The sequence below is a fragment of the Tamandua tetradactyla genome, chromosome 2 (genome assembly GCF_023851605.1).
Source record: "Tamandua tetradactyla isolate mTamTet1 chromosome 2, mTamTet1.pri, whole genome shotgun sequence".
NCBI lineage: Eukaryota > Metazoa > Chordata > Mammalia > Pilosa > Myrmecophagidae > Tamandua > Tamandua tetradactyla.
The window spans coordinates 73031967-73053178 of record NC_135328.1 but is presented as its reverse complement, the minus strand read 5'-3'; the positions used below and the strand labels follow the sequence as shown (position 1 = coordinate 73053178).

The following is a 21212-nucleotide window of genomic DNA, read 5'->3' as shown; positions in this document are numbered from 1 at the left end:
TACAACAGAAATCTATAGCAAAAATCATATGTAAGGGCAATCTACTGAAGCATTCCCTTTAAAATCAGGAACAAAACATGTTCCCTGCTATTATAGAGACAACTGAACACTGTACTCAAGTTCTAGCCAGTTCATCACGAAAAAAAGGTATAAAATATAAAGATTAGAGGGTGGGCCACAGTGGCTCAGCAGGCAGAGTTCTTACTTGCCATGCCGGAGACCCTATATATATATATATATATATATATATATATATATATATATATATATATAGAGAGAGAGAGAGAGAGAGAGAGAGAGAGAAAAGAAAAGACAAACTTTCAGCACTGGCAGATGATATAATTGTCTACTTATAACAACCAATAAAACTAAAATTAGAATACTGCTATTCTGGTTACAAATTAAAAATAGCCGAGATCCCAACATCTAACTCATGAATGTATGGGAAAAATATATTCGAGTAATATTTTTAAAGACCTTTAACGTACCAGATCAGTATTTCAAACCAGTGAAAGAAAAATGTTCAATATAATTTTATGATCAATTGGTTATCTTTATTGGGAAGGGTGGTAGATTTCCACTTTACAGAATTCACAAAAGTTAGTTACAAATAAACTACAAGCATAAATATGGAAAAAAATCCAAAATATTAAAAACAAATATGTGAGAATATCTTAATGCATTAGGATGGGATAAGCCTCCTTAAATAAGACATAAATTAAAAATCATGAAGGAAAACACTAACGAATTTAGCAACATAAAAACTAAAATATTCGGAAGGAAAGAAAACAACAGGAGCAAAATTAAAACAAATACTTTACTGGAAAAAGTGTTCGCAACTTATATACCTAAAAAAGGACTAGTAACCCTAATATATAAAAAACTCATCTGAATCAAAAATAGAGGGCAAATAAACAATAGATCCACAGCGGTAAGCGGGAAAAAGGCAGGTACTTCACAGAATACTACAAACAAATATCCAATGTAAATAAAAAAATATGCAACAGCTAAAATAAATTTGTTAGATCATATGCAATAATAAGTACCCCAGGTATAATGCTGAATGATAGAACCCAGTTGTAGAAAAACATGTAGAGTATGATAATGTTTATATAAACAAATACACGCACAAATACATACAGAGACAATGCTATCCATATTCTAAGCAACCACAAATATTATGTAAACATTTTCCTGGAGGGTTAGAAGGAGCAGGTAGATACGACAAGATTTGGGCGTGGGAAAGGAACAGGACTAGACTACTGTTTTGTTTCCTTTAAGGAGAATGTCAAAATAGAGAAACAGCCCAACAACTACATCTCTCTAGTGGATTATCAAGGATGAAGAGAAGGTCTTGGCAGCCTTTAAAGAAATGAAACAAGTTGTCTGCAGAGGAAGGAAAACCTGGCTCACCTATGCTTCTCAGCAATGCCAATAGTTGAATGGAGGAAGTTGCTCTACAGTGCAGGGCGGGAGCACAGGTTCAGGCACAACAGAAACTTTCAGCAAATGCCCACTTTATTACTCACCCAGCATGAAGGGTCCAAAAGAGCAAGGAAAGCGACCCCAGTGTGGCAGGTCTCCCGGAGAGGCCAAAACTGCTGGGGCGAGCATCTGGGGATAGCAGCTCTGTAAGCCCCACTTCCTGTCGGGAGAGGAAAGACAAATCTATGTGGCCTTGAAGGTATTTATAGAACCCACGGGAGGGGCTCTGCTATTGAGAGTTCCCACGTAAATAAGCAGCTGTGGCTGCTAGTTCCCAGTTTCTGGGTTTAAGTTAGGGTCAGGCCTTTTATTAGACCTAACGGCAGCCCCTAGACTGCAGAATGGAAACAGAAACTTCTGCTGCAATAGAAAAGGAGGGTGGTGGTAGGGGAGGGCAAGGAGATGGCAGCTGGTGTGTCCCTGACTTTCCAGCTAGCTGTTTTTGAAAGACAGAATAGTAAAGCCTTCCATGAGAAGGAAAGAAAATCCTTTTAAATTTATAATTCAATGTAAAAGCCAAACAAGTAATCAAGCACAAAGGCAAAATAAAATTCCTTTTCAAGCATGTAAACACTGCCATGAATCATTTTATTGGACTGCATACTCCAATAAAATAAGAGAGAAATACAATAAAAATAATAGGTGAGGTACTAGCAATGGTGCCATTAACTCAAGTTAAACTTGTCAAAAGATTTAAAGGAACACAAGAAAGTTTCTTGTGTTCAGTGAAAGTTTCACTGAATGTAAAATTTAGCCCTGATTCGAATACCATCGCAGAACTGTTTGCCAGTGGGGATTTGTTGTCTTGCTTCACATCAGCAAGAAGGTTGGACTGTCAGATTTATGACCACTCAGTTGGCTTATATTTAAACTCATCCAAAGTATGCTATTGCACACAAGTATGATTCCATTCAAATAGATTACAGGCTTCCTGAGAAAAGGACAAACATATTTATCTAGGCAAGCTTATTTGTCCCTCATAGTATTTTCAGAATACTTTCATTTATTGTCACAGAAGAAATAACACCAATTGTTACTATTGAACTTCATGAGCAGAGTTTTTCAGCATCTGGTCTTATCAGAGATATCAGTTGTTTTTGAAACCTTAACATCCATTCTATAGTTGTATAACCACCTTGATGTTTCTTGGAACCACCTTTCCATAGTCTCAGTCCATGTGGTTTACATGGGATGACCCAAACTTGAACTTCATGGGCAGATATATAATTCAGAATTGGTCAGTCAGAACAGTCCATCTCCTTGGACATAGTAAATAGTTCAGAAATAGTCATGTGATCTAAGCTGGCCCAGAGATATACAATCCAAATTTTACTGAACAACGCAGGAGAGAAACTCTCTTTGCTAAGGTTGCTAAACTTTGTAGGATAAAAACCTAGAACCAACAGGGCTCACCACATACTGTGAGCCAGTCAGGGAATAAGCCAGTATAAAAGAAAGAGCCAAAAGATGGAGACACTTGAGTTCCTGATGACATCCTTTGTGTTCCCGGATCCAACCAGGGACACTAGAATATCCTCTGGACATTACGTTATGTGAAACAACAAGTTCCCTTTTTTTCTTAAGTCAAAAACAAAAGAAAAAACAAACAAACTAAAAGAATCTATGGGTGTAGGAGGGGTTGTAAGACAGCTACACATCAAGCCTGGGAAAAAATAATTGCATTAGAAAGACAGGTAAAGGGCTCCAAAGCAAATACTCTTATGAAGAAAAATTGAGTTAATTTTAATCTATAGGTTAAAAAGTAAGAAATTAGGAGATATTAAGAATATGGTAAGAAGGGCTCAAATTCTTCTTCCAATAATAAACTAATAGGAAATTTTAGGAAAAGAAACATGCACAGACACACACACAAACTGTAACAGTGAAACTGGCTTTAAACACAAAGCAAACTAAAATGTGGTATGAATATGAGAAATGGCAGGAACATAAAAAGAATGCTAGGAACATTCTCTTGCAAGTGACATAGGTTTCAGAAAAAAGGAAATTCAGTCTTTGTATAATATTCATCTCTGAAAATTAATATTTAAATATTCACATTAATGCAAATGTTATTTGTTTTAAAACTTTTTGAGAAAGGATGGGTAGGGAATTGAATATTGATAGCATAAAAGAGGAGAAGCAAAAGAGATAATGTTAAAGTTGATGGAACAAGAAAGAAAGGTTTTCATATTTTTTTAAAGTAATACAAGTTATCAGCAAGGAAATTTAAAATCTTGATATAACTATCCAGATATGTAAGAATTAAAAGGCTAGGAAATGAGGTTGGTATAAGTGGACAAAATTTTCATTTGTCAAAGGTGGGTGTAAATAGTTTCAAAAGTTGAATATGACAGTAGCAAAAGTAGTTGCAGTGGTGGTTGAATTGATGACACTACACCTCAGTGACATCATGGGTGGTAAAAAGCCTTAGTGGCAATACCAAATGTCAGGGGCTGGGGCTAACCTCTGCTGAACACAACCCTCTAAAAGCTACAGATCAGTCACAGATCAATTCAACAGTGGAACTCTTATTGGTTATTTTCTCACCTGAGCCATGAAAGCACCTACTGTCTCTGGAGAAAACAAATTAAAATAGCAGTATACCCCAATCCCCACAGTATTTCAGGAAAAAGATTACTAGACATGCAAAGAAGTAAGAAAATGGAATTCACATTCAAGAAAAAAAATCGATATAAAAATGAATTCCACATGCCTCAGATAATAGAACTAGAAGACAAAGTCTTTAAAATAACATGTTTGGAGAATTTTTGGAAAATATGGAAGAATGGTTGGACAGATAGGGCATTTAAATGAACCGAATAGAAAGCATAATTTTGAAATATATAATATTTAAAACAAAAAATATATTACGTGTGTTGAAGAACAGAAGAAACACTGTTGAAGAAAGGAGCAGGAGCATTTTTAGCCTGTTAATGCTGCCAGAAATGCAATATACCAGAAATTGATTGACTTTTATAAAAAGAATTTATTAAGTTTACAAGTTTCTAGTTCTAGGGCCATAAAAACATCCAAATTAAGGCATCCAGAGAAAGACACCTTGACTCAAGAAAGGCACATGTGTCTGGAACACCTCTGTCATCTAGGAAGGCATATGGCTGGCATCCACTCATCCTTTGGTTTCTGGTTTCCAACTGCTTCCCCAGGGGCATTTTCTTTCTGTATCTCCAAGTGTCTCTGTCTGTGTAGGCTCTGAGCTTTTTCCAAAACAGTTCTCTCTTAAAGGACTCCAGGAAGTGGATTAAGACCTACCTTGAAAGGGCAGAGACACATCTCCACTGAAACCACCTAATCAAAAAGTCTCACCCACAACTGAGACCGCAATTGATCCATTGGGATCAACTGGGTCACATTTCAATGAAAATGACTTAATCAAAAAGATCCTACCTAAATAATAGGCCTTCCCCCACAAGATTGGATAAGGATAAAGAACTTGGCTTTTCTGGGACACACAACAGTTTCAACCAGCACAAGCATGAAGATATATCAATAGAAAGCATCCAAAATGAAATGTAGAGAGAAAAAGAAAACATATAAAGACTGATCAGTGATGCATGGGACAATAGCAAATGGCCTAACATATGATTAATTGGAGTCACTGAAAGAGAAGGGAGAGAGAATTTGAGGGTGGGGAAGAATGAAGAAGTAATATAGTGGCTGAAAACTTTCCAAATTTGATATAAATTTTAAAACAACAAATTTAAATCTGATAAGATCTTTTTTTTTTTTTTTTTTGGTACATAAGCAGGTATCTGGAATCAAACCCAGGGCTCCAGCATGGCAGGTGAGAACTCTGCCTGCTGAGTCACTGTGGCTCACCCCAAATCTGATAAGACTTTTAAATCCTTAAATCTAAAAAGCTCAAGATACCCCAAACAAGATAATAAAAAAAAATTCATCCTAGGAATATCATACTCAAATAATTGAGAAATAAAGACTTAAAAGCATCCCATATGGTTGGGACAGACCACTCAAAATCTAAGCAAATTTGCCAGAGCATTAATAAAAACCATAAAAACCTTTACAAAAATATGAGTAGACTCTTGGCTCTGTGCCTTATTCGTCTATACCCACTATAAAACTCTGCTTTCCCCTCTAATCGGTGCAGACCATGATGGCAAGGAAATTCTGTCTCTCCTCCAGCTGCCAGTGATGATGACCCAATAAATGCTCTATCAAATTCACTGAAAACTATGAGCACAGTTTAAGAGACCTGTTAGATTCGTACTAAAAGATACATATTACAGTAAATATAGGATTTTACAGTTTTAAAAACGTGAAAGCAACTTAATAGAAGAGGTGTAATGAGGGGGTGAGGCATGCAGATAAGGGCAGAGGTTTATCATCCCACAGGAGGTAGAGAAGAAGCGGTTGCAGTTATGCAGAAGAGGCTGATTCTAGTTATGGGTGGCTCTGGTTCTTTTGACCTGAATTAGAAATAGTACACAATGTTTGCTACTTTTTCCTCCTTTCATAAAGAAGCAGCGTATATAACACTTACTGCAAAAAGTATAAGCCTGCTTTGTTGTGCATTTTAATTATATTCTGTAAATGGTTCACAAATGTACTTAAAGCCAACAATAAATGAGAATGGAAGGCTTTGGGGGTAGCTTGTTGAATTTCTTTATTTGCACCTTTATTTTTGTCCTCAGACACTGTACACATTTTTACAGTTTTGTGTAGAAAGCAATTCTATATGGAACAGCCATCTTCCTCATCAATCTCACTCTAAAAAGTCTAGCAAAACTATCCCAACTGCTTTAAAGAGTTTTCAGCATGCTCAGCAGAGCTAGAGACAGAGGAGCTGCAAGGACGTGCTGAAATCCTGACGTCTAGGGCTCACTTCATGTTGTTTTCCTGCTATCCTAGGTGGTATCCTTGAAGTTTTACTTCTGTGTCAAAGAAACCTTCTTCTGCTGCATACTTGGGTAGCCCAGAGTTGAAGAAATGGCTCTGATGAGGCACTGAATTCAAATAAGCTTGAGTAGTTCAACCTGAGTTTCCCTTATTTCCTTATCATTTCAGGAGTTTGGGGCCTGCAACCAGGAGGTTGCCTGGAGGGGAAAAAAAATAGCAAAAAAATGGCCAAGATTGAGGACAACCATGGTATTAGAATTTCCATGACAGCACAGTTACGGCATATGTAGAGTACCACATTTCTCCAAGGTGTGCTATGTTTGGCTGTTAATGTACTTAACATTCAGTTATTATTTGATGGCACCATATATGTACATACTGGGGAAAACTGAATATAAATCAGTAGCACTTCATTGTATTGACATCTTTCCCCAGTGTACCAATTGAGCATGGGCTAATTTGCATTTCAAGAAACACATACTGCCACAGAAAAATACCTTACTTATTTTCTGAAAGGGTGGATGACTGCTGTATTTTCTAAGATCTTCCATATCTTAGATGGCTTTTTATATTATCTTCATATGTAAAAGACATTTTGGCTGTATATTCAATTATTAGAGCACAGTTCTCAAAAATGTCTAGCCATAATTCCAATGTTATTTATGTTTAGTGATTCAAAAGACACCTAAAGGACGGGGCGACGGTGGCTCAGTGGCAGAGTTCTCACCTGCCATGCTGGAGACTCGGGTTCGATTTCTGGTGCCTGCCCATGTGAAAAAAAAAACAAAAAAAACAAGTCTAAGATCAATTCATTTTTCTTTGCCTCTGTAGTAACCTGCTTTTTTTGTTTCTCGCCTGAATGCATGCTGGATTACTTTTTCTTCATCCTGGATAATATTGTGTCGAACTGTCTCCATTTGAATTCCCACAAGTTATTTTGTGTGTAATAATATGATTTCTCTGTCAGGAGAATAAACAGGGCTGTCTTTATGCAAGGAATTTTCTTCTTTTATATCCTTGATCATATTATTTCTCCTGGTCTACAAAAAAATTCATAAAAATTAGCTCTCTTCTATATAATTTTTTCTCTACATTTTTAACCTCTTCATTATTTTCCTCTTTATTTTGGTTCAATTTTCTACAGCAAATATTCTGCACTTTACATACATTATGGATTTTAATTTTGAGATTTTAGATTCAGCATATTTGCCATCTTTCCTTACTTCATTATTGCCATTTTCCTCTCAGCGTATTATCTTTTCCTCTGTTTATGTGGTCTCCTAATTGCTTTTTGGGGCTGTTCTTAGTGGCCATATTATCCTATACTTTGAGATTGTCAAAGTTCCCTAAAATTTTCCTCACAATTGTGTAGTATATGACTTTTCAGAGTTTTCCAGGTTTCTCTTTCCTTGATTTAGAAAAGGTTGAGATAAACCAACAAAACTACTGCAAATCCATAATCAGTGGACTAAAAAAATCAGTAAAAATATGCTCACTGTTACCAAAAATGTTAAATTTTTAATCAAGAAATACCATAATTACATATCATAAATTTTTCCATTCTTTTCATCCCCAAACAAGAGACTTATAGTTAAAATGCAGTTTTACAGATGGCCCCTCACCCTCGTTTCTGTCCGCTTGGGTTAGCAGTACTCATTTCACCAATTAGAGAGGAGGGTAGATGTGACTATCAGCTCCAAGCACCACGCCCAGGTAATATCAGCCTCTCACCTGTTCTATTAATGAGACCTCTACCCTGTGCCTTCACTAATCATACTCTGATTCTCCGAACTTGTGGAGGCCTTTAAGAGTTACAGTTCTCTGCATCCTTGTTACCAAAATCTTCCTGGGTTTTTTCTTTTTTTCCCCCACACCAAGCAATGCACAAAAAGGGACCATACTTCACAAATGCCATACACCATGTGCATTCCCTACTCCACAATTTCCTGCCTAAATGTTTGAGATGGGGGCTTTGAGAGTACAGATAACATGATTCTGGCTGTATCAAAAATCAAATAATGCCCTCTTAGCTGCCCAAGTTCTGGGTCAGTGGGAGGATTTGGCATGTGTAGTTTTCTGTACTTTTATTCAGACACTTCTGTTTCATGAATTTAAGCTTGCTAAGGTCAAGAATTAAAATCTTGAAGGAAGCCTCTTTTTTTTGTTGCTCAGGCAGAAAATTTATTGACAACACAGGTGAGAGGACATGCAGGCAGTCTCACAAAGACAGAGGAGAGAAAGGAGAGAGGCCTTGAAGGATGTCTTAATCCAACCTGATCTCAGGGATGCTGAAAACTTTTCATATATTCTGGCATTAGGTTATTTGAGCATCTTTGGCTATGTAGGTAGCATGTATTATCATATTTTTTTTGGTATCTTTCTTTCCTAGGCATTTTAGAATAAAATAGAAGCAAAAAAAACATGAGGAGAAGGAGGTAGGGAAAAAAAGGAGCCTAAAGAAGATGTGGTATTTAGCACAAAGATACATAATGCAATTTAAAGCACATTTTAAGGTGTGTCCCAGAAGAAATTGTTTTGCCCCTGACATCAAGTACATTCCAAATACATATTAAATATTAAAACCAGAAAATCATGTATTTTTCAAATCCTGCTAGCTTTATTAGTAGTATGCAATAAAATCAATTATTCCTCAAAAAGCATTTATTAGGTGCAAGGCAGTGTGCTTGATGCTAGAATAGGTAAAAGATAAGTAGAACAAAGTTCCTATCTTCACCATTTGGTATAAAATATTCCTGGTTGCTTTATTTGTAGTACTATTTCAGATAAATTTTCTTGTGCTTGCTTAGAGGTATATAATAAGGATATAGGAAGTTAAAATACATCTTACATTTCCAATTTGCAACTTTTTGTCACAAATTGAAATAAAAATAGTAACGTGACTGTATATGGAGTCCCTAAGATGTTAGCCAAATCAGCTGCCAACCCAAGCACATAACAGAGTACAGTATGATTAAATAATATTGAGCATATAATGGTTAAGCTGAAATAGCCCCCAAATTATTGCACCTAGGAAGAATATTTAATTTTGTCACTAAGGAGGCATCATGGCATGCATGTACTTGCCCAATGGGGGATTAATACTAAACTTGGAGCCTAATCATGATATGGTTTTTCCTACCAAAAAAAAAGAGTTTTAAATGCTCTTCCTATAGCCACATTCAGAACACTCTTCATATCAGAAGTCATTGGTGACTATGACTTATGCTGGGGAAAGGGCAACAAGATTAAGCACAAGGACAAAGTTCTTCTTGAGTTTATGAGCAATAAATATTTTGCAGAGCCTATTGTGGGGCCCTAGCAAATACAACAGTCAATTAATAAGGAGTAAACTAATATAAATTTAGAGCATCCTAAGAGGCAGGGCCCAAGGAATTTCCACAGAGTTACTGAGAATCCTAATCAAAACTAGTAGCCAATCCCAGTATAGAAAGCAAGGAAGCAGTCAAGAGAGGATGAGAGGGAACAGGAAGAAAACAGCAGTGTGAGGAACTCCATGGACCTACCCCCCAGCTCACCTATTAACTTGAGTTCTTATATATCTGCATGGGAAAGATAAAGAAGATAAATAGAAAAAAATATTTTAAAAACAACAACACTTACAAGTCTCTGGAAATTGTCTTAAGGGCATGTAACAAATGAAGAAACATTTATTCAAGATAACCTGCCAAATGTGGTAAGAATAGCGAGAATCTTTGGCACCTGGGCCACAACCCACTACCACCTTTCTTCTCACCCTCCAGCCCAGTAGGATAGACGCTCTACTCTGGGAGGGTGGGGGTCAGGAAGTGAGGTTCCCTCTCCCCCCAGCAACCAATGAAGGGTTATGGTAATTTCCCAGGAGGGACAGGGAACCAGTAGGATAGGAGGGATTTCTCCTATCCCTCAGCTCTGTGTTACGGAGGCCAAATTCCAGGTGAGTGCAGCTGAGGAGCAGGGCCCTCCTTCCTTCACCCAGTCACTACCTACAGAGCAGAGCTAGACCTTAGATGGGGCAGACCAAGAATATCAGGATCCTGGCCACCCTCATCCCAGCTCACTCATGGTGAGCCAAAAAGACTAGAAATCACCACCCCAGCCTAGCATCCAGCTTAAAAAGTGGAGGGGTTCACCCGTTCCCAGTACAATAGTCAAAAAAGTAGACACAACACAAAATTCCATTAACTGATAAATAAATAAAGAAAGTATGTTATAATCATACAATGGATTATTATTCATCCACAGAAAGGAATAAAGTTCTAATATATGATATAACATTGGGAGGCTTAAAAACATACTAAATGAAAGAAACCAATAAAAGAAGGCTGCATATCATATGACTTTGTTTGTATGAAATATCCAGAATAGACAAATCTATAGAAAGAGAAAGTAGATTAGTGGTTGCTTAGAGCTGGGGGTTTGGAGAGAAATGGGTCATGACTGCCAAAATTATGGGATTTATTTGGGAGCAGATGAAAATATTCTAAAATTGATTGTGGTGATGGCTCCACAACTCTGTAAATATACTAAAAAATATTTGGATTGTATACTTTAATGGGTGAAATTGCATGTATTTGATTAGAGCTCAATAAATCTGTTTCAAAATAAGAGGAGAACTATAAAATGCACCATACCTCCCACTATTTTCATAGTGAAGTGAAACTAGTTTTAAATAAGCTCCCTACCACACTTCTTTAATGCTTTGATGATGATACATATTTTTGGGGGGGGGGGGAGGGTGCATGATCTGGGAATTGAACCCAGGTCTCCCACATAGAAGACGAGCATTCTACCACTGAACTACCCAGTGATACAATATTTTATGTTCATACAAAAGAAGTTAAATTTTTCATTTACTCACTGGCTCATCTGTTAGCTTGAGTTCTTTATATACCTGCATGGGAAAGATGAAGAAGATTGTATATAGAAAGAGTGCATGATTGTTACTGGGACTCTGCTCTTCTCTTCTATAGAGATTGCTCTAGAGAAAAGTTGGGCATGATAAGAAGAAAGAAGCTAAAATAGGGATATGTTACTGTTTCCAGGGACAAAGAAGATACTACCTGTAACACACAATTTATTCAGTAATAAAGGGCTTGATCCTAAGAGGAAAATACCTCTTGTACTAAGGCAAATAGGCCCCTCCATTATGAGATGGGATTCACCTCACTTGACTCTGAAGAAGTGGAATTCACAAGTCTACATGCAACCCAGAATTGAGCCACATTGTCTATCCATAATAAAACTGTGGGCCCTAAATACCCCATTTTTATTCCTTCATCTTGCCTGCCAGAGATTCTATTGATGAACCAAATAATAGAGGAAATGTGGATGGCCTTGTGGCTGGCTGCTTCCTTGTCAAAAAAGAAAAGAAAGAAAGAAAGGGTCTCCAATTATACATATTAGCCTTAATTTTGACCTGTGGATGATCAGATAATGTTTCTATCCATGAAATGAATTCTTGCAGCAAGCCCATGCTTTTCGATGTCAAAAATAAAAGCTTCCAATTAACTGTCAAAAACTATTCCAGGTCTGAAGACAAGAGTAAATTGGAGTCTTTTATATTGGTAGCTTTTGACATTATATTAAACAATCTTCTTGGGTTGTCATTGACCATTCTCCTTTGTATGCAGGAACCAAGGGACACTTGGTTTGAGTGGAACCAAGGGACACTATTGCTCCAGCACAATCATCTTCATATCCTGTTTTCAGGAGGACAAGGCCTGGTATTTTCCAAAGTGTAGGAATCTTTTTGGATTTTTCTTTCTCTAAAAAGTTACTCCCACATACAGTTACATGCAGCTGTTTCAGCACCAGCAACTATAGAGGGTACTATGTAGCCAACTAATCAGATATTATAGATTGCTGCAATCGTTTCCACAAGAAAAGGTAAATATCAGGGCTATTGATCCATATCTATATTCAGCTTTATGAGTCTGGGAGATTTGCTTTTTAAAATAGAAAGTGTTGCACAGAAATGCTTTTCATTTCCCAGTATCTTCTCTACTCTCAAGTATTCTCTTTGTTTTAGATATGAAAAGGTAATCAAGTCACATAAATGAGCTAAGGATTTTTCATCTGCTTTAATTCTGGAACTTTCAAGGAAAGTTGGAAGCAGAGAGTCTCTTTTTTATTTCTTCATATGTTAATATCAGGGGCTATTTTCTCATCTGATCTCTGTTTGCTTTGCTCCTCTTTATAAGAATGTCTGCACTTACCAAATGTAAGTTGTGCTATGTTTGGATTCATAAAAGCATATATTTATCTTTAATCAAACCCTGTGTTCCCTGGGGAAGCTAAAAATTATTCCACGTTGAGCATACTGTGTATTAACAAAAATATAGCAAAATAATTTGTATTCCTTTGTCAAAATATTTCTCAGCCCCATTTTCCAAGTCTTTGCTGTGTTGAATTTGTTCATTTGAATCTTGATCATTAATGTAATTTAAATGTGCAGATGACCAAGCATGCAGATGTGAAACAGCTGGAGCAACTGCACCTAGATAAGAAGGGGAATGATTCATCTGGAGCAGATGACCAAAGAAAAGCAAGGCAATTGCAGAAACTTCTAGATGCCCTTCCTACCAGTCTCCATGTTCTTCTTGGCTGAGACAGACTAATAGTCTTCATCCATCCTGCTTTTCCTTTTGGGGCTACAACAAGCTACACAGGGCACCAGCCAGCTATTTATAAATTATCTGAACACTGGGGACCAGGGTCAGCAAAGGCGTGTTTGGCTCGAGTGGATGTCAATCTGTCGACAAAAGAAAATTTGGGTCCAAGGGCAAAGTCAAGTCATAAGTATAGAGAAGAATAACGCAGCCCAAACCTGAGAAAATAGGAAGTGATCAGGAACTGAGTACAACTGGGTCACAATAAGCAAACAAGTTAATGCAGAAGACATGGGGAAAAAAATGAGGTGACACCTGGCTGCTTGGCCTCAGAGCAGACACAAGGGTTTAATAGGGCTGGACAGGATCAGCCCCCACCCTCCTGTGCACCACTCTTCAGTGCTGACACACAGGAGACACCCCTCAGGGTGTCCGAGAGCCAGCTGGTAGAGTAGTCCCAGTTTTATGGGTTGCTCTCTCTGTCCTTTTCCTTTGCTCCAGAAGAGAATCCCTTTCACACACATTTGAGATGGTGTTCACAGGTTCTAATATATAACTTCCAACCCACATCAGTCATTTGCAACATGATGTCCATGGGATGGTGCTCATTTTAAATCCATCAGTCTTTTAAATCCTTTCTCCTTTTTTCCTTCCTGTTGTAATAGAGATTATTTTATTGAAGGTCCATGATAACTCCTACACCTTTCCTCCTACCTTTCCACCCTTTCCCAAGTCCTAAACCTTCCCAAACTGCCAGTCAAAATTCAGCCTCCTTTGTCCTCTAAAGGAAACAAGTCTTAATGATAAGGATGAGCAAATTTGGAAAGACTTACTATCTCAATAATTATAGCTCCTTCAAGGCATCATTTTTCCTCTAGCAATTTAGGTTATGCTTCAGAAGGCTAGCTAATTTCCTACCAGTTTGGGCTCCTAAATTATTCTTAACTCTACAGTACCTGAAATAAGAATCTCACTATTCTTCATATATTTTTTCTAGATAAGAAAGTTCTATGGGAAAATCTTCATACTTACTCATTTTTTTTGGTAATGCAGAGTAGTATAGTACTTTCTACATAGGGTGAGGTTGTTGAAATGAAGATGAGGGTATAGCAGCTAACATCTATTAAGTACTTATGGGTCAAGCACTGTGGTAAATTCTCTGTTATGAGACTATCTCCTTTAAGCCCCACAATAGCCATCATTTTCATTTTATACATGAGGAAATTATGACTAAAAAAGTTCAGCCTTCCCGGGGAGTGGGGGTAGCCAGGATTCAGATGAAGAAAAAATAAATAATAGAAAAATAAAAATAAACAATGCCTGGGAAACTTTGCAACTACAAATAGTGATAAACTGCATAACATGTTCCAGTGCCCAGTGTTAGTAAACTGGTAGCCCAGAAGCACCTCTGCCTAGGCCTAAGGGTTTGTCCCTTGGTTTAAGGATGCCACAATACTGGGTCAAGGCCTTGCCATGCTACCTTGTGGATACAATGAATGTGAATGAGACATGAAGGGCTTTTGGCAGCAGACAAAGGTTCAGAGAATAAGGACATGCTTTTTGCAAGACCCATCTCCACCCCTGAATGCTCCAAGTCCTGGACGTGGACCACACCCTCAGAGGAGCTATAGCTGCAGTCAGGAGTAGTGACCTGGTGTGCTGGTTGAAAGGATGCGTGTCCCCTAGAAAAGCCATGTTTTCATCAAAATTCCATTTTGTAAAGGCAGAATAATCCCTCTTCAATACTGTATGTTTGAAACTATAATCAGATCATCTCCCTGGAGACGTGATTTGTTCTAATTTGCTAGCTTCTGGAATGTAATATACCAGAAATGGAATGGCTTTTTAAAAGGGGAGTTTAATAAGTTGCTAGTTTACAGTTCTAAGGCTGAGAAAATTTCCCAATTACAACAAGTACATAGAAATGTCCAACCAAAGGCATCTATCCAGGAATAGATACCTTGATTCAAGAAGGCCAATGAAGTTCAGGGTCTCTCTCTCAAGTGAGAAGGCACATGGAGGACACAGTCAGGGCTTCTCTCTCAGCTGGAAGGGCACATGGCGAACACGGCATCATCTGCTAGCTTCCTCTCCTGGCTTCTGGTTTCCTGAAGCTCCCCAGGAGGCGCTTTCCTTCTTCATGGCCAAAGGTCACTGGCTCGTGGACTCTCTGCTTTGTGGTGCTGCAGCATTCTCTGTTCTCTCTGAATCTCTTCCATTCTCCAAAATGTTTCCTTTTTCACAGGACTCCAGAAACTTCTCAAGACCTACTCAAATGGGTGGAGACATGTTGTCACCTAATCCAGTTTAACAACCACTCTTGACTAAATCACGTCATCCAGAATAGGTCTTAATCCTACTGCTGGACTCCTTTATAAGTTAAATGAAATTCAGACACATAGGGAGAAAGCCAGACGCTCAAAGTCAATGGAACCCAGAAAAGAAGCCGGGAGAGGCCACCATGTGCATTGCCATGACTGAAAAGCAAAGGACCAAGGATCGGTAGCAGCCTGCCCCAGAATACCACAGTCTTCTGGGAGAAAGCATCACTTGATGATGCTTTGGCTTTAGATTTCTCCTGGCCTCAAAACTGGGAGCCAACAAATCTCCATTGTTTAAGCCAACCTGTTGCATGATATTTGTTTTAGCAGGCAAGAAACTAAAATAGTATGGAATAATGGTTAACAATGTGGATTCTAGAACCAGACCGCCTAGTTTGAATCCCAACTATACCACTTACTAGCTATGTGTTCTCAGGTAAGTTATTTAACGTTTCTCTACCTCCATTTATTCATCTCTAAAGTACAAGTAATAAAAATACTTACTTTATTGGATTGTTAGGAGTATCTGGCATGAGTAAAGAAATACTTGTGCTTGGCGCATAGTAAGCACTTAATAAATGTTAGCCAGTATCATCATGATCATCTTTACCATCTCCATTACCTCTGTCCCAGGATTTGGATGTCACTAGATTGGGATACTCCAAGCCCAGGAGCAGAGATGGTCATGGGGAACAGTGGAGATGAGGCCCCACAAACCAACCCCAGTAGCTCAGCCACACCAGGCTCAGCCAGTTCCCGAGTCTCCTTTTCCATTGTCACCATCCTGTGGCAACTTCCTCCTGTGCTACTGCAGAATCTTACAAGTTGGTCTTCCTAAGACCAACTTTTTCCTCCTCTTATCAGTCATTAAGAATGTTAATAGATCCATCCTTCTGCTTGAGTTGAGAATTTATATCTTACATTCCTCCTGGCCCCCGCTACTCCTGTAGAAGACTACACACCAGGGAGATACTGGGTGAATGTCTCCTAGATCACTGTGTAACTTCCCTTCATAGGGTGGGAAATGGTGCCAGTCCCACAATTAAAAATGGGACACTCACTTTTCAGTGATCTGCTGATCAACTGAACAAAAACTCTTTTACATTTTACAGTTTACTAAGCACTTAAGCTCTAGGAGGGAGGAGAGGTATAAAATAGGAAAGGAAACTAAAGTTCTATTATAATGGTAGTGTGACTCTGCCAGGGTGAGACCATGTGAAGTATAGAACTTGGCACTGAAGTCTCAGCTTGTTCACATTGCCTCCTTTCAATAGGAATTCAGAAAGTAGGGCCACATACCTATTTTAAAGTGTCCTAGATTATAAGCTCTTACAGCACTCAGATATATTCATAGTTGTAACTGTTATTTCTAAATTCTGAGATACTGAGCTGTTTGTATATAACCTGGTTATTCCCAGAAACTTCAGGTGACACCTGAGACTCAGAGTTAGAGTTCTGAAGCTATGAAAGTCAGCATTACCCCATACAGGAACTGTTCAAAAAGTTGAAGAAGTGAGCAGACTTTGATTAGAGACATGAATGAAGCTGATCTAGAGAGGACTAGGGTAAATTAGAATACAGGGTAAATGATGATATGGTCCATATTTCAAAACTTCAACCTCTGTACAAGACCAAAGGGAGAGGTGTTTATTTGGTGCAAAATTTGCATTTGGGTTAGCACATTACATAATTTAACTTGTATGGTCAGTTTAGTTGAACATCGTAAGTACATGAAATCTTGAATAGGGCATGAAATCTTGTTGGTTTTTACAGGTTAGTGTAATGTCTCAGTATATCCCAGAGTAATTTGGGCTGTGAACAAAAAAGTATTTGTAAAGTCCCCTTGGGAGACTAGGGAGAAAAGAGGAAATATTCAACTTCTCCATTTGGGGAATTCCTGATGTTCTCACAAGCAGTAGGGACAACTAAATCAATAGGCTGAGCCCTTGATCTTGGGGCTCGCCCCTATGAAACTTATTCCTTAGGGGAAGCTAAGCCTACTTGTAATTATGCCTAAGAGTCACCTCCAGAGCACTTCTTTTGTTACCCAGATGTGGCCTCTTTCTTTAAGCCAACTCAGCAGGTGAACTCACAGTCCTCCCTCCTATGTGGGACATGACTCTCTGGGTGGAAATCTCCCTGGCAACATGGGACAGAATTCTCGGAATGAGCCAGTACCCAGCATCATTGGATTGTGAAAGCCTTCTTGACCAAAAGAGGGAAGAGAGAAATGAGACAAAATAGTTTCAGTGGTTGAAAAATTTCAAATAGAGTTGAGAGATTGTCCCAGAGGTTATTCGTATGCATTATATCGATATCCCTTTTTAGTTTATGGTGTATTGGAGTGGCTGGGGGGAAATAACCAAACCTATTGAGCTGTGTTCCAGTAGCCTTGATTTTTGAAGATGATTGTATAGCGATATAACTTTTACAATGTGGCTATGTGATTGTATCCAATACTCCTTTTACCCAGGGTATTAACAGATAAGTTAAAAAAATAAGGATAATAAATAAATAAATAACGGGGGGCAGATATAAAGAGTAAAAATTGGGTAGATTGAAATCCTGGTGGTCAATGAGAGGGAGGGATAAGGAGTATGGAACCTATGAGTCTTCTATTTTCCTTTTTATTACTTTTTCTGGAGTGATTCAAATGTTCTAAAAATGATCACGATGAATACACAACTATGTGATGATACTGTGAGCCATTGATTGTACCCCATGCGTGGACTGTATGTGTGTGAAGATTTCTCAATAAAAAATATTGTAAAAAAATAGGAAGAAGAATAAAAAAATGGGCCACATAATACTTCCTGATGAATTGTGCCCAATGTGTTTAGAATGATAATGATAACAAACATTTGTTCAGTACTTACTAGATGTTAAGCACTAGGCTAAGCACGCTGCATGGATTGTATAATTTGATTCTCTCAACAACCAATTTGCTGATGTTTCAGATGAAGAAACGTGGGGTTTACAAATATTAAATCACCAGTCCAAGTTAATTCAAGTATAGCAAGTTGTATTTATAGCAACAGATAACAATTGCTGGTACCCCAGCTCTAAGCTATGGTCCCTCCTGCCTCCTCCTGGCAAATGGATTCTCTATATTTCTGGGGAAGACTCAAGCCAGTTAACCTCAGATCACTCAGAGGATGATTGGGGCTTTTCCTCCATCAGTTTATCTGACGCAAAATTGTATAATAATTGAGAAATGTATCTAAATTATGCTTCATGTTTTTAAATCTATGAGTTTGTTTTTAATGAGAAATGGTATCTAAAGTAAATTTTTCTTGCCATGCTGATATTTTTATTTTCAAATAAAATAAAAATTTTATTTCTCATCTCAAAATTCCTTAGTTTAAAATAAACATTAAGGGCCATGGTGACTCAGCAGGCAGAGATCTCGCCTGCCATGCCAGAGACCCAGGTTCCATTCCTGATGCCTGCCCATGCAAAAAAAGAAAAAGCAACATTAAGGTCTCTCTCTTTCCTCACCTCTGTCTTTGCAAGGGTCTTCACATAGCCTCTTAAATGCGTTCTTAATAAATTTTCTGCCTGCGAAAAAAACATAAAAATAATTTTTCTCAAATAACATTTTATAATGTTTCCTTTTTTGTTTCATTTGAAACTTTCTATAAAGCTTTTAGTTCTAATTCTTTCTTATTTGGGGTTTGATAACTGTCATAGTTGCAGGACATTCTTGCAGATACCCTAATTTTTTTCTGCCGAGTCCAAAAACTGTCAAGAGAGCATTCTCATAATACTTTTATCAATTGAGCTCTTATTTGCCTGCTTTCAATTTGAATATATTTTACACAACAAGGATATTAACCCTATTTCATATTTTTGTACATTTTTAAAGATTTGTTGATTGACATTGTTTTGTTACTGATGAGTTTATAGGTACAAAAAATGTAATGTTTCTGGAGTTAACTCAGTTGATATTTTGTTTTGCGCTGTCTACCATTGCTTTTATGCTTATAAATTCCTTACCTACTTCTTAGAGACATATTCTACCTATTGTATATTTAATTATTTCTATGTTCCCTCTAGATATCCTTCCTTCTCACCCATCTTTCAGTTTCTCTCCTCCTTTCCTCTTTTGACTCATCTATCCCTCATCTTTCTTTCTCTCTCTCTCTCCTTTCCTTACTTTCTTCCTTTTCTTTTATCAATTAACTCTATCTGCTTATAATAGGTATCTATAAAATAGATATCTGAATAAAGAACAAAATTCCTATCTTGCCGAATAATTAACCATCTGTGTACATTATTTCTTGCAATTTTATGCACTATTTCTTAAATAACTCATCTCCCTCCCCCAATGATTTCTTCTATCATCTTTATCATAGGCCAAATTCTCACAATTTTTAAATTTGTTTCTAGGTCATCGTTGTTGTGCCACTGTTCTTTCACTTGTGAATCACTGAATTATATATTATAGTCTTATAGTCTTATAATAAACCTCACTTGGTCATATCTATTACTCTTTCAATATATGTCTTGTTTGATTTGCCAAGTATTTCAGTTAGATCTTTTGTTTTGTATTTGTTTATGTGAGATTATGTATAAGACAGTTTGTTGTGTGGGAGGACTGTTGAGTCACTGATATTAAAGCAGAGGCTTGCCATAAAACTTTTCTATCTTCTAAAATAGTTTTAAAAGATGAAAATTTTCTGCTCCTTCAAAGTTGGAAGATTTGTTCATGAAACCCATGTGATGCAAAACTTTTCTTCTCTCAGTCATAGTTTTTTATCAACTCAAGTTGCTACCTCTTTTATCATCATTTTAAATACTCATATTTTCTATGAAAAGGGTTGACTCGTGTTTTTATATACATTCATGGACTTAATATTATTAATAAAATTTCTTGTTTTGCCTCATTTGTTTTTATTGAAAAGAAAACAAACTAGCAATTTTCAAAGAATCAGATTTTGGACTCATCAGTAAATTCAACAGTTTGGGTTCCCTAATTTATGATTTCTGATTTTATTTTTATAATTATCTTATTTCCCAAAGCATATTTTTCTAGTTTCTAGTTTTAGCTTTTTTTCAAAATTTTCTAATGTTTTTCCTAATTTCTAATTTCAGTTTTTCTAATTTCTTTATTTAGTGTTTATAAATTCATGTTCATTTTTCTTATTTAATCATAATAGCATTAAAGACATATCTGTAGGTATAGATATGGCCAAAACCTCAAGTTTTGATATATTAGTTTTTAATAATCAATAATAAAAGTTGCATCACCCCTTTCTCCGCCGGCCCGCCGCGCGGCGCCCACGCCCCGCAGTAACCGACCCGCCCGCCCTCCTTCTCCCCTCTCTTTCTCCGCTGGCCCGCCGTGCGGCGCCCACGCCCCGCAGCAGCCGACCTGCCCGCCCTCCTTCTCCCCTCTTCCCCCTCCTGCTCCGGCGGCTCTCCAACCACCACGGTGCTCTCTTCTGCCTTCACCGGCTCCTCCGCCACCAGCCTCGACAACCCTGCCACCCTCACCTTTCCTCCTCCAGAACAGCTACTGGGGGAGTGGAGACAATACAGAGCAGCTCCCGGAGCCACGACGGAGATCAAAGGGACAGCGTATCCCATCCTGGAACGGCTGACTGTCTGGGAGAACCAGCTTCGGTGAGAACACCGAGGGACGCGGGCTTTCCTGGGCGGGACGGCAAGTGGCCGGAGTCCCTCCCTTCCTCCTTCCAAGGCCAGCTGGCAGAAGTGGGCAGGCGGTCCCCTCAGGCCGTGGCAGCTGGCGTCCCCACCACGCGAGGCCCCCCGGACCAACTGAAAGAGTTGGGTCAGAAATCCCCAGACTGCAGAGAACGGTGACCAGGGGGTCCCTTCCAAACACGTGACTCCCCGGTCCGCCTGGGAACAGTGCACTCTCCCGGGCTGCGACAGCTGGCGCCCTTCTGCCACGCTTGGC

The 21212-nt window shown here is 38.2% G+C and overlaps 1 protein-coding gene across 1 annotated transcript in view; it reads right to left on the bottom strand.

The window, feature by feature from the left end:
- The window catches only part of ELAVL2 (ELAV like RNA binding protein 2), a 557044-nt gene that overhangs the window by 175741 nt on the left and 360091 nt on the right, over window positions 1-21212 (bottom strand). The window contains exon 12 of the mRNA XM_077148015.1: window positions 1530-1645. The gene's annotated coding sequence lies outside the window, so the exon portion shown is untranslated. The remainder of the gene's footprint in view (window positions 1-1529; window positions 1646-21212) is intronic.